Source organism: Monodon monoceros, unplaced genomic scaffold (assembly GCF_005190385.1).
Source record: "Monodon monoceros isolate NGI ecotype Baffin Bay Population unplaced genomic scaffold, NGI_Narwhal_1 Super_Scaffold_19, whole genome shotgun sequence".
Taxonomy (NCBI): domain Eukaryota; kingdom Metazoa; phylum Chordata; class Mammalia; order Artiodactyla; family Monodontidae; genus Monodon; species Monodon monoceros.
This window is the reverse complement of record NW_021703775.1, coordinates 49453590-49463436: the sequence shown is the minus strand read 5'-3', so window position 1 is coordinate 49463436 and position 9847 is coordinate 49453590. Positions and strand designations below refer to the sequence as shown.

The window sequence follows — 9847 nt, the reverse complement described above, 5'->3', positions numbered from 1 at the left end:
TGAGAAGATATTTCACGAACAAGACATTTATATTCGTTATCAGTTACTGAATAACAAGTTACCCCAAAACTTAGCAACTTAAAACAATAAACATTTATAATCTCACGCTGTTTCAGTAGGTCAGGTATTTGGAAGCAGTTCACTTGGGTGGTTCTGGCTCTGGGTCTCTCATGAGGTTTCAGTCAACATGTCGGCCAAGGCCACAGTCATCTGAAGGCTTGACTGGGACAGGAAGATCCACTTCCAAGGTGGCTCACTCACATGCCTGCCATTAGTACTGGTTGTTGCCTAGTAACCTCAGCTCATCACCACATGAACCTTTTCACAGGGCTGCTTAAGCATCCTCCTGACCTTGACATGGTGGTTGAATTCCTCCAGAGCAGGTGATCTAAGAGAGCACAAGCCAGAACACTGTCATTTCTGCCACATCCTATTGGCTACACAGGTCAGCTTTACTCATGGAAGGAGAAGACTGCACAGGAGTTGAGGATCACTGGGGGCCATTGGAGAGGCCAGCTACCAAGTGCTGAAGTGTGGTCCCCTGCATATAAGTGTGAGTTCAGAGAAGGGAACAATCTCTGTGATAATTAGATTTGGTTTGATGAAAGAGGTTGATTCACTCTGTATCCTGAAGAATGACTAGCCACTGGAGAGCCCTCCATGAATGGAGGGAAGGCAGGCCAGGTGGGAGCACAGCACGAGCAAAGGCACTGAGGCAGGGAACGGGCATCATTGTTAGAGAGTGGTCTGGCTGGAGCAGAGTGTGTGTGTAGTGAAGTAGAGGTAATAAGACAAAGTAGCTGGGTGACATTGAATTAAAGAGCCTTTGGATGGTTGTAAATAGGGAACACTGTGGAGTGCTGTGATGACTGACTATGCTGACCCAGAGCTTTAGGAAGCATCACTGAAGGTCAGCATGTAGGACAGCTTGGTCTGGGGAGAGACTAAAGCAGACACAGCCTTGGCCCGGTGAGAACCTGAATTAAGTTATTGGCATTAGGAGAAAAAAAGGAGGCAGAATTTTAAGTATTATTACAAAGAAAGAATCAATGCTACCCAGAAAGCCCAGGAAATGGAGGATGAGGTAAGGAGATGGGTCTGGACCTCAATTTCTCCTTGTACACAATGGGGCTGGGGGTGTGTGTTAGCACTTGCTCCACCCATCTGCCAGGGCTGAGATGAGCATCATGTGATATGATGGATATGAAACTACTTTGATAGGAGAGAGGTTGTAGACACTGAAGGGATTACGATTGTAGGAACAGTTCGCATGGTGAGCAGTGTTTATTTTCGGTCAGAGGGAGGTAAGGTTGGGAAAAGAATAGGGACTATTTGGGGCCATGTCTGTCCAGCAAGCCATCCCTCTATCCTTTCCAGCCTGATGGATCTAAAGCCCAACACATCTCTCTTCTCCTCTCTTTGTGCCCCACTGTTCTCCCAGTTACCCATCTGTAGTCTGAGCACTTGACTCCGTGGGTCCTGGGGAACCTGCAATCTTCCCCTTTTCCTTGCCGTACTACAAGCACACGGTAGTGAGGAGACTGTGCCAGGGGAGCAGAGCCACTGCTAGTGGCTGAGCAACGTGAGAGACTGGGTCTTCTGGAGCCAGAAGCTGTAACCAAAGTGGTCAGATCAGAGGAGACGCTGACCCAGCCAGCAGACTCTGACCTGCAGTGTCTTAACCTCCATGTCTAATCTCTCCTGGTCCACTTAGCTCCTTGCCCCCAAAGCAATTTGTGGAGAAAACAAAGCTGTTTCCTCTTTGCTGTGCTTATTGTACACACAGCCCTGTAGTTACTGATCCTCGTTGTATTAGTAATAATGAGTTTCTAGATTTGTATTGCCATTTCCAAGTACTTTCACAAACATCATCACCAAGGGGCATATAACGAAAGATAGAGCTATTGTGTATTAAGTATCCAGCCTCACAAATTACCACCTGGTTACTTTCATTCCGTAGGCCTCAGTCTTCTCATCTGTTAAATGGGATAGCAATAGAACCTATCTCCTCCAGTGACTGGGAGGACTGAATGAGGCTCAGTGCGGTGGCTGGCAGGTCGTGGTGATAGGGCAGAAACCTCACAGGGTGCCTGCAGGCTGGTTGGAGAGACATGTGGGGAAAAAAAAGTCTGCTTTTTTTTGGGCTGCCTGGGCTTTTGTTAATAAATTTCCAGCGGGACGTTTCCGCCACTTGCCTTTTTTTAGAGACATGAAGAGAGGAGAATTGAAAACATTTCCTATGTTGAAATGAAAGGCACTATTTAATCTTGTCACCATCTGCCTGCGCTCCAGGCTGGGAGCCCACAGGCCCGGCTCCCTGTTTCCTAGCGACAGGCAGGCACACCTTCCCCATTAGAGAAAAACGCCCACTGCAAGGAATGCTTCTGCCCCAGGGAACTGGGAAAGAGGTGCCCCAGACCAGAAGGGGGCCCAGCCTTCCCTGGACGTTTGTCTTCAAACAGGCCACCCTGTTCTTCCTTCCCAGGGTCACACAGCAGCAGGGCCAGCCCTTAATTTGCAAAGTCCTTGAGGGACCCTTGGTGCCCTGAGCCCCCTCGTCGTCCTCAGCAAAGCTCTAAGGCTGTCTTCATTTCCAAGGGCTGCCGTAACAAAATACCACAAATTGGGTGGCTTACAACAACAGAAATTTACTTCCTCACCGTACTGGACGTCAGAAGTCCAAAATGAAGGTGTGGTTAGGGTTGGTCCCTTCCAGAGGCTTCCGTGCCTGCCTCTAAGTTCCAGTGGCTCCCGCAAGCCATGACATTTCTTGGCTTGTAGATGCGTCACTCTCCTCACGTGGCTTTCCCCCTCTGTCTCTCTGTGTCCTCTCTCTGTCTCTTATAAGGACACTTATCATTGGGTTTAGGGCCCATCCTAATCCAGGATGACCACATCTTTCTATTTTTACCTTAATTACATCTGCAGAGACCCTCTTTTGAAATACGATCACCTCAGAAGATCTGAGGCTCCAGGTGGGCATATCTTTTGGGGGGAACCACTATTCAACCCACTGCAGAAACTGTCAAGTCACCTGGGCTCCTCCTGTCCAGGTGAAAAAGTTTGATAAACTACTGTTAGAACAGTGTGTCGGATGCCCCTTGATCCCACAGCGAAGGGGTGTATATTTTGAAAATGGAGCTTGGGACAAGGCAACACCTAAACCAAAGAGGATGTAGCCCTCTTGGTGACATAACAGGTGTAGTGATTCCCCCAGGGAAATGCTTTCCGAGAAGGTGTCTTCCTGGTGACCCTGCTCAGCACAGGGCAGCAGCCATGCTTGTTCAGCTGTGCAAACGGGAGAGGCACACCTGCCCTGTCCTCCAGTTCCCCAAATATCCCCCTCTGATATTGAAACTGATGGCTGAAAACTGTCCATCTGAAATCCATCCTTTTAGTTCTTTTCCTTTTTAAAAAAACACATGCAACAACAAAAAACTATCACGTGCACTTTTTTTTTAATAGGTAATGCATTCTCCTAGTTTTAGCTTCCAAAGGAACAAAAGGATATTCTGTGAAGATTCTCCCTCCCACTCCTGTCTCCCAACCACCCGGTTCACCTCTCCAGAAACCACTGATATTTCAGTCTCATGTATTCTCCAGAGATGCATAAATAGAGATTTTCTTTTTCCCTTTACTGCATAAGTGGTAGCTACTAACACCCACTTTTGTAACTTGCTCTTTTCACCTTGCATTACATTCTGGGGATCTCTCCATAGCAGTCATACAGAGTCATATTTTTTTAAGTGGCAGAAGTAGCCACTGTGTGGAAATACTGCAGGGCACTACCCAGTGCCCTACTGATGGACACAGGGGCTGTTGCCTATGTTTCCTGCTGCTACAAACAGCTGCTGTGAATAACTTTGCATGTGTTTCGTGTCCTACACGGGTGAGAATAAATCTCTAGGGTAAAGTGCTAGGAGTTGCCAGGCTCCCCCTCCCTCCATCACAAACCTTCTGGACTCGCAGGCCCTCGGCTGAATGACACAGCCCCCCGAGGGCCTGGCTGGTTTATTTTAAGATGGCAAGTGCTCTGCAGGTGGAAATGTGCCACGAGCTGAAGCTTCGCCTCGAGGCACAGTCTGTGTCGAGGTCCATGGACCCAGGGTGGACTGGAGACTGCAGGCCTGGTCCCGGCTCCAGTTCTGCTCTGTGTGACTTTGGCAAATCATTCACCCTCTCTGGGACAGTGGGTACCTTAATCCCTGTCACTCCTTCTTTCCCAGTTTTGAGGATGAGATAGGCAAATGTGTTCCAGGGCTCACAGCGAGCTGCTCCAACAGCAATCACATCCTATTTATTACTAATAACAGTGGCTGTGAAATAGAGCGAACCCCACTTCACCCCTCCTGCTCGTATATTTCTTTCCAATCTTATGTCCTTGGCTCTCTGGAAAGAAGGATAAAGTTCAGGGAACGTCTTCCGTTTTTGAATTACCTGGCCTGCCGGGGCAGTGTGGACCACAGACAGGCGGATCTGGGGGGTCTGGCCCCGCAGACCCCAAGAGTAGAGGAGTGTCCTGTGGGAGTTGCTATGGCCAGGTGAGGGGTGGGTGTCTGGGAGGACTTTCTGCCTGGAGGCCTTGAATACTGACAGCTAACATTTTCCTGGTACTTTACACTTTACAAAGTGCTTTCTCATATGCTTTCTCAGTTAATGTGTGATTCAGCCAAATTCTTAGTAACAGCGGATTTAAGCAGAAAAAGAATCTAGTGAATATTTTGGGTGGAAGCTCACAGAATTGCCTTCAATTTGAAGTATGCAGCTCAGAAGTCAGGTGGGAACCAGGAAAGAGGAGGTGAGGCCCCCATGGCCTCAGACACTAGATGTCACCCAGGCTGGACACAGGCCACCAGAGGCTGAGGTGACCTGTTAGCACAAATTGTCACCCCTGTTGCCCAGCTCAGACACTGTCGTGGGCCCACTGGGAGTGACCTCTGTGCTGCCCTTTCAAGTCACTCCAGGATGAGCGCCCCCTTCTGCCCTGGATGCCTGATGAGTGAACCCTGGGGCAGAGCCTGCACCCCGACTACCCTGGAGGTGGAAGTAGGTGGCGTTTTCAACTTCTCCAGTGGAAAGCCAGACGCTCCCATAAAGAGTTACAGAGGGGGATCCTCAGTCCTAAGAGGGGTGGGTCAGATGTAGGGCAGCAGAAGGGCCAGTGTTTATGACTATTTGCACAACAGTCTTGGGGTTTGGGTTACTCTATGCATATCTTATTTATAGAGGGATGCTGGGGGCGGGGTCTTTACCTGAATCGGGGCTACTGGGATCTTTATATCAAAATCTCTGCAGATCTGTCCTGACATCGTAGCTCACTGCTCACAATCAACATCCCGTTAGGGATGCAGTCCAGAGAGCCCTTCTAGAGCCTTCCTCCCCTAGAGAATTCAGAGGGATCATGGCCCAACCATCACCTTGAGTTTGGACTTCCAGCTTTCAGAACTGTGAGGCATATTTCTGTTGTTTTAAGCTGTGTTTGTAGTGATTTGTTGACAGCCTTAGGAATCTAGATGACGGTTATTTGGTCACCCTAAAAGGTTTCCTGGCCACCGCCTATCTGGGCTCCAGCCTCATAGAGTCCCTCCCATCCCCCCCCAACTTATGATACCTCTGCCCTCAAGGGCCTGGATCTTGCAGCCCTCTCAGGGGTCCCCTCCTGGTTGGGAGGCCCACACTTCCCCTCTCCCAGCAGAGTCTCCTCACTAAGCTGCCACGTCAGGTAGGGGGCCAGCAGCTGGTCCAGGCGAGACCACCTGGGTCCCTTCCTTTCCTTCCGGGCCCCTGGGTCCCTAGCGCCCATGCTAAGAGCGATGTCTGTGGCTGGCACTGCTGGTAGAAGACATAGATCTTGGGAAAAAGGCCCTTTGTGACTCTTGGGGCATTGCTGTGGCTTCCACGAGCTGTGGAAAAAATCGAAGAACCTGCAAGCCTAGCCTAGAAATGGTCTTCACAGGCTATGGGGCAGGGATTTCCTCCATCCGCTGGCTACTGGAGTTCTGCAGGCTGCGGTGCCCCAGGGGGTCTGCCTGGATGTGGTCCCTGGGGGTTGGTTAGGGAAGGAGGCTCTGAATGAATCCTGGGGCTCCAGGAGCCAGGACACCTGTGTGACCACTAGCGCATCGCTGAACTTTTCTATGCCTCAGTTGAGCCCTGCAAAATGAGAGCTTTGCCTTTGGTCACCCCTAAGTTCTCTTCTGGCACCAAAGGTCTGTAAGACCAAACCAGGTGCTGGGCTTTGGGGGTGGGGATGGTGTTTGTAGGGGAACAAAATTTGCCACCCCAAAATGTTTCCCTTTGGCATGAGGATCGATTTAGGCTGATTACTTCAAGGCCCAAAAGACCCAGGAAGAACCTTCGACCTTCCCCCTAACTGTCTAAAGAATGTACCTGTTGCAGGAAGGGAGCTGTCCCCATGGATGACTAGGGTATGAACTAGGTGTGTAGACAGGGAGGAACCCAGCAAATCTGTCTGTTAGAATTCCTCTCTGTGTCCTGTTGTCTCTGCAGGACCCAGCAAACATTTGTTTACCAAACACTTGCTTTCCCTCTTTATGTCAGTTGCCTTCCTCCCCTTTGAGGTTTCAAATCACTACCCCCAACATCCTCTTTTGTCTTTAGCTGAAGATGGTATTTGAGGTGAGGGTTTCAGCAAGTTACTTAGTTTTCCTGGGTCTCTCCCATGTATACGTGTTATTAAACTTTTGTTTGATTTTTCTCCTGTTAATCTGTCTCGTATCAAGTTAATTCTTAGACTAGCCAGAACTTCTAAGGGTAGAGGAAACTGTCTTCCTCCCCAACAGTTTCAAAGGTAAATGAAAATCAAACCTGCCTGGAAGTACGTGCAGTCTAGTGAGGAAAGACAGACAGACAGACACTCAGCAGCAAAAGACATCCTCACAAGACAGGGAGAATAGGGACCCTCTCCAGCATCGGCTGTGCAGCCTAGACCCCAGCCTAGATCAGCAGCCTAGACCCCAGACAAACCACTAGGGACCCTGGAGTAGAACCCGGGGGGGGTCCCAGCGTGCAGCCAGGGTGGAGTACCTCTCCTGGGGAGCAGGGCACTGGAGGACAGGGGACAGACCTCCCAGAGGGTGGGGAAATGGTACCTAAGGGAAGACAGACTTAGCTCCACCTCCTACCTAGGTGTCTGGGCTTTTATGGTATAAATTGGAATAAAGAAGAAGTGGACACTTGAAGAGTGGCTGGATGTGGTTTATATTGGAAAGGGCAGGAAGTAAGCTGGTTGAGAGTGTGAAGGAGCAGGGCTGAGCCATGGTGGACGGTGTCATCAAGCCGTCCTCTCTGCTGTTATTATAATCTGCCTTTGGTATCTTATCAGATGACTGTAGTAAAGATTTATACTGTCTTTCAGTTACATTGGATGCCAGACTGAGGATTCCTTCAGTGTTGAGACTGATGTCAAGGTGAGCAGAAGCCAGCTGATCCCGGAGGTTGCAGGTGGGTGGAGCCTGCGTACACGGCAATGGGGGGGGGGGGCGCAGGGGGGGAACTGTGGAGTAAAGGCAAAGCGGTGGGCAAGCACTTTGTGTTCAGGGCTGAGAAAGAGCAATGTGGCCCAAGGTGCCAGTTTGTGGTGGTGAGGAGGGGGAGGGGAGGGTGACGGTTACCTTCTGGAGTTGTTTCAGTGCCAGGCTAAGGGGTGTCTACTTGGCTTTTAAGCATGAGGCGACACTGCACGTGGAGGCACATGCTGTCATCAGTGTGGCAGAAGGTTCTTCGGGTCTGTGTGCCTCCTTCCCTCCCTCCTTTCATTGCTTCTTTCCACCGAGAACGAAACCGCCCTTCTCCTCAGATGAAACTCAAGCCCAGCCACATCTCAGACTGGGACTTGAACCCAGGGGATGGGACCCAAACCCACTGTCTTTTTAATTAAAACCGCTCACCTGGTCGGAAACTGCAGAACTCATCTCAGGACTTAATAAAGCTCAGGTTCTTTTGTCTCAGCACAGAAAGTATTCCTCGAGAAGCAAAGCCACAGGCAAGACGTGATTTATTAGTACAGGATGCTTGTGAGAGATACAAGTGGGCAGGCAAGGGAGTGCCACCCTGAGAACTTAGTGGGCTACAGTTTCATAATCAAAGGAACGTGGGGAGGGGGAGAAGACCACCTTCTTCCTCGTTCTTTTACTCTGCCATCATTAACTCCTCCTACACATCGGGAGGGGGAGTTTTTGACCCTATATGGCCCTGTCATGGTACTATGGAAATGAACAAAAAGGTGGTAACATATATTAAAATATGGTAAATCATCTCAGGTTTCAGTATAATGTTATCTTTTCCTTATATTTTTGTTTTTAGTGCATGCAGAGAAGCATGTCCTAGGAATCATTAACTTACCTCATTGGGCAGGATGTGGGTCTCATTCCACCATTGTTTTGTTTTGGGGCATGTCTCATGCTTCTATTGGCGGTTTTGTTGCTAAGCAAGCCCGCTTGGTTTAGCTGTTGAGCAAGCCCGCTTTTTTGAGTGATTGTTAACTTCCAGGGGACTCCCATACTTTTCTCTCTACTTATAATCCCTTAGTGGGATTAACCATTTAATCACCTACTTTGTCTCTTTACCCTGTCCCTGTCAAGAACACCTATGGGAAATCAGTCTTGATGGAGGTTGCAGGAATCACAGTGAGATCCAGCCCCACCTTCTAGGAGCTTGCCTCTGGCTGGGGAGACCAATAGACAAGAAACATCCTTTAATGTGGTCTAGTGGGTGCACAGAGCAAGTTGCCTGGGAGCACAGAGGAGGGATCCCCAAACTCAGCCTGGCTTCTCAGAGCTGGGGTCACTTGAACTGAGTCTCAAAGAATGAGTCATTATTCCAGGCAAAGAAAGGAACAGAAAACACATCTGATGTGGGGAATGGTCATTGTTTGGGGTTGGGACTCTGGAGTATGTGTGTGTATGTGGGGAAGAGGAGGGGGGAGGTGAGCCTAGAAATACAGAGCATGACCAGATGGTAAAGGGCCTTGAATGCCCCACAAAGGACTCTACCCTTACCTTAGAGCCCTGGTAAGGGTCAAACACAGACAGACCTTTTCCCTTTTGCCCCTCACCAACTTCCAAGCTCTTTATCTCAGAATAATCTGCTAAGATTAGAACTGTTTGTCCCCCTGAAACTAGCTAGACACAGATGAGCATTACCTGTTCAGCTAATCGATACTTCTACTGATTACAAACACAAATCTAACTGTAAATCACCCCACCTTTAACTCATAGTTACAACTTGTAATCACCTCACTTGTAACGCCTCCCTATCAAAGTCTAAGGCAAACCACTGAGACACTCTGATCTTCGCATCTGGGAGGCGCTAACTTATTGCAATATCCTGGATAAGCTAATCTCCTTACAGGTCCAGTTTTTGTCTTTGACACCATGATACGCTTGCTTTTTCCAACTTCCTATCCCCTAGAAGTGTCTTCTAGGGGATAGGTGAGAAAAATATTCTTTATTCCTATTTTATGCTTGGGGGAAAAAAATGACACTCTAGGATGTTAAAAGCAACTTTCACAAGATCACAAAACAGGAGTGGACCCGAGTCTAGAGTCTGGGTTTCCTGATTCCTGCGACTTCTAAGGCTGATGTCTGCTTCCAGCTCTGAAATCAGAGCCAGCCCAAGCCAGACTGGTAGCTTCTGCTCTTGAGATCAGGGTCTGTCACACTGTGGCAGGGTCCTCTCCTCATCTGCCATAATCCCAGGACTGGACCATGTGTGATGTTCCTAAAGCCCTGGAGCTAAAAGGGCTCTTGAGAGGTGATGTGGTCCAGGCTCCATTTTTCAGAATTGACAACAGACTCGTGAGGTTTAGTGACTTGTCCAAGGTCAC

At 49.1% G+C, this 9847-nt stretch overlaps 1 protein-coding gene across 1 annotated transcript in view; it reads left to right on the top strand.

The window, feature by feature from the left end:
• The first annotated feature begins 7378 nt into the window (after positions 1-7378).
• MSH6 (mutS homolog 6) overlaps positions 7379-9847 on the top strand; it is a 101373-nt gene continuing 98904 nt past the window's right edge. Inside the window, exon 1 of the mRNA XM_029231546.1 lies at positions 7379-7464. The gene's annotated coding sequence lies outside the window, so the exon portion shown is untranslated. The remainder of the gene's footprint in view (positions 7465-9847) is intronic.